Genomic DNA, 3,709 nt, shown 5'->3' on the forward strand with positions numbered 1-3,709 from the left:
TGGAATATATTTTAAATTTCTTTTGTCTTGAAAACAAAATAAATATCCCGCGATTGTACCGTGAACAATTTAAAAAACTTCTAAAGGAAACACAATGATTGTTTTACTCTACTTGATCACAAGGAATAAAACTTAATTATTTTTTGTGTCTTTTCAACAATTTGTAATAATAAATTCTTCGAATCTCATTTATGTACGGCAGATAAAGATTTTTTTCACGTTAAGAATCAAGAAGGTTTTAAAAATTTATATCCAAAGGACAGCGAAAAACGATACTCTATGGGAATGAAAGCAAATTTTGTTTATTTCAAAATTTTGTGCGTTAAAAACTCTAGCGCTGTCAAAAGTTCTACTTCCCGGAAAGGAGGAATTGCTTCCAGGAACTCGAAGTTGACAGGATTCGAACCTGCGCGGGAATGTCCCAATGGATTTCGAGTCCATCGCCTTAACCACTCGGTCACAACTGCTGCTCGTCCAAGGAAAAAATTTAAACCAAACTACTGTTCTGTAATTCGATAACAAGTTTTTACTTTAGAAATTGAATAATACAAAATTGTATGAAATGAAGGGGTTTCAGTTTACATATTGCGCAGAAGTTGGAAAAAACTGCCAAGCCAGATAATGTTTATGGTATATTTTCTACAAATAATTTCAAAAATTCCAAAGACTGCTTAACGTTTCAGATAGTTAGCCCCTCAATCACTTAATCAAACTCATTTATCGTCTATATCAACCACATTCATTTTCGCAATAAAAGATTCAACGCATTCTACTCGCAGTCGGCAGGATTCGAACCTACGCGGGAAATTTCCAATGGATTTCAAGTCCATCGCCTTAACCACTCGGCCACGACTGCCTCGAGCAAGGCTCAATTTTTTGTAACAGAAACTTTAAATTACAAAAAAATTCCTCGCAGAAATATTTTTTTCTAATATCATACAAAAGTCTTGTGATAATTATTTACATGTTTTCTGTAGTTTATAAATAAAAAATAAAGGTGAACCAGAAAAATCAGACACATATGAATAAAGAAGACATACAGATGCGAAATTGTCCATTTTCAGCATATAAAATCTACCGGGCTAATTGCATTAGATAATAGTATTTCAAAGGTTTTCACCATTTCAATCTTCCATGCCGGTGAACACACTTTTTTTTGTAGGAAAAAAAATTGTTTGTTAGGGAGATTCTGACTTAAAATCCCCAGACCTTGTTCTCTTTCAATATTCCTCTATTCTGTATTGATTTTTTATTAGTATGAAGAAAAATCCAATTGTTCTCGAAACGAAACATGAAACAGAAACGAACATTATTAAAAAATTTACTTTCGTCTTGGACTTTAATAGTGTGACTGATGTACGTTAAATCCGGAAATCTAAAAATTCATCCGTTCCAGTTAGTTCTGAAACACAAAACAGAATATCGCAGTCGGTAGGATTCGAACCTACGCGGGAAGATCCCAATGGATTTCTAGTCCATCGCCTTAACCACTCGGCCACGACTGCTCGATGCTAGGCACATCGCCCTTAAATTTCTGTTAACTGAAAGGCATTTTACAGTGTTTCTTCAGTGTGGAATATATTTTAAATTTCTTTTGTCTTGAAAACAAAATAAATATCCCGCGATTGTACCGTGAACAATTTAAAAAACTTCTGAAGGAAACACAATGATTGTTTTACTTGACTTGATCACAAGGAATAAAACTTAATTATTTTTTGTGTCTTTTCCCTAATTTATAATAATAAATTCTTCGAATCTCATTTATGTACGGCAGATAAAGTTTTTTTTTCACGTTAAGAATCAAGAAGGTTTTAAAAATTTATATCCAAAGGACAGCGAAAAACGATACTCTATGGGGAAGAAAGCAAATATTATTTATTTCAAAATTTTGTGCGTTAAAAACTCGTGCGCTGTCAAAAGTTCTAGTTCCCGGAAAGGAGGAATTGCTTCCAGGAACTCGCAGTTGACAGGATTCGAACCTGCGCGGGAATGTCCCAATGGATTTTGAGTCCACCGCCTTAACTACTTGGCCACAACTGCAGATCGTCCAAGGAAAAAATTTAAACCAAACTACTGTTCTGTAATTCGATAACAAGTTTTTACTTTAGAAATTGAATAATACGAAATTGTATGAAATGAAGGGGTTTCAATTTACATATTGCGCAGAAGTTGGAAAAAACTGCCAAGCCAGATAATGTTTACGGTATATTTTCTACAAATAATTTAAAAATTCCAAAGACTGCTTAACGTTTCAGATAGTTAGCCCCTCAATCACTTAATCAAACTCATTTATCGTCTATATCAACCACATTCATTTTCGCAATAAAAGATTCAACGCATTCTACTCGCAGTCGATAGGATTCGAACCTTCGCGGGAAATTCCCAATGGATTTCAAGTCCATCGCCTTAACCACTCGGCCACCACTGCCTCGAGCAAGGCTCAATTTTTTGTAACAGAAACTTTAAATTACAAAAAAATTCCCCACAGAAATATTTTTTTCTAATATCATACAAAAGTCTTGTGATAATTATTTACATGTTTTCTGTAGTTTATAAATAAAAAATAAAGGTGAACCAGAAAAATCAGACACATATGAATAAAGAAGACATACAGATGCGAAATTGTCCATTTTCAGCATATAAAATCTACCGGGCTAATTGCATTAGATAATAGTATTTCAAAGGTTTTCACCATTTCAATCTCCCATGCCGGTGAACACACTTTTTTTGTAGGAAAAAATTGTTTGTTAGGGAGATTCCGACTTAAAATCCCTAGACCTTGTTCTCTTTCAATATTCCTCTATTCTGTATTGATTTTTTATTAGTATGAAGAAAAATCCAATTGTTGTCGAAACGAAACATGAAACAGAAACGAACATTATTAAAAAATTTACTTTCGTCTTGGACTTCAATAGTGTGACTGATGTACGTTAAATCCGGAAATCTAAAAATTCATCCGTTCCAGTTAGTTCTGAAACACAAAACAGAAACTCGCAGTCGGTAGGATTCGAACCTACGCGGGAAGATCCCAACGGATTTCTAGTCCATCGCCTTAACCACTCGGCCACGACAACTCGATGCTAGGCACATCGCCCTTAAATTTCTGTTAACTGAAAGGCATTTTACAGTATTCAGTGTGGAATATATTTTAAATTTCTTTTGTCTTGAAAACAAAATAAATATCCCGCGATTGTACCGTGAACAATTTAAAAAACTTCTGAAGGAAACACAATGATTGTTTTACTTGACTTGATCACAAGGAATAAAACTTAATTATTTTTTGTGTCTTTTCCCTAATTTATAATAATAAATTCTTCGAATCTCATTTATGTACGGCAGATAAAGTTTTTTTTTCACGTTAAGAATCAAGAAGGTTTTAAAAATTTATATCCAAAGGACAGCGAAAAACGATACTCTATGGGGAAGAAAGCAAATATTATTTATTTCAAAATTTTGTGCGTTAAAAACTCGTGCGCTGTCAAAAGTTCTAGTTCCCGGAAAGGAGGAATTGCTTCCAGGAACTCGCAGATGACAGGAGTAGTATATGTATGCTGACTACTGAAACAGGAAATTTCCAATTACCTCGTATTGGCTCCAATTCATTTCCGGTATGGATGACCTCAGTTGAACTCGTGTAATGTAGCTAATAACCATGGTAGCTAATCTACTCATTTTCTATTTGATCTTGGTCTGAATTTCTCCTTTGTGC

General features: G+C 34.1%; 6 non-coding genes across 6 annotated transcripts; all 6 read right to left on the minus strand.

Moving 5' to 3' along the window:
* Window positions 1-385: 385 nt before the first annotated feature.
* On the minus strand, window positions 386-467 carry Trnas-cga (transfer RNA serine (anticodon CGA)). Its single transcript has one exon. It is a non-coding gene; the product is annotated as a tRNA-Ser (tRNA).
* Window positions 468-774: 307 nt separating this feature from the next.
* Window positions 775-856, minus strand: Trnas-uga (transfer RNA serine (anticodon UGA)). The gene has a single exon. It is a non-coding gene; the product is annotated as a tRNA-Ser (tRNA).
* A 567-nt stretch (window positions 857-1,423) lies between these two features.
* Trnas-aga (transfer RNA serine (anticodon AGA)) lies at window positions 1,424-1,505 on the minus strand. Its single transcript has one exon. It is a non-coding gene; the product is annotated as a tRNA-Ser (tRNA).
* A 453-nt stretch (window positions 1,506-1,958) lies between these two features.
* Trnal-caa (transfer RNA leucine (anticodon CAA)) lies at window positions 1,959-2,040 on the minus strand. Its single transcript has one exon. It is a non-coding gene; the product is annotated as a tRNA-Leu (tRNA).
* Window positions 2,041-2,346: 306 nt separating this feature from the next.
* On the minus strand, window positions 2,347-2,428 carry Trnas-uga (transfer RNA serine (anticodon UGA)). The gene has a single exon. It is a non-coding gene; the product is annotated as a tRNA-Ser (tRNA).
* Window positions 2,429-2,992: 564 nt separating this feature from the next.
* Window positions 2,993-3,074, minus strand: Trnas-aga (transfer RNA serine (anticodon AGA)). Its single transcript has one exon. It is a non-coding gene; the product is annotated as a tRNA-Ser (tRNA).
* Window positions 3,075-3,709: the final 635 nt, after the last annotated feature.

Source organism: Uloborus diversus, unplaced genomic scaffold (genome assembly GCF_026930045.1).
Source record: "Uloborus diversus isolate 005 unplaced genomic scaffold, Udiv.v.3.1 scaffold_1351, whole genome shotgun sequence".
Lineage (NCBI taxonomy): Eukaryota > Metazoa > Arthropoda > Arachnida > Araneae > Uloboridae > Uloborus > Uloborus diversus.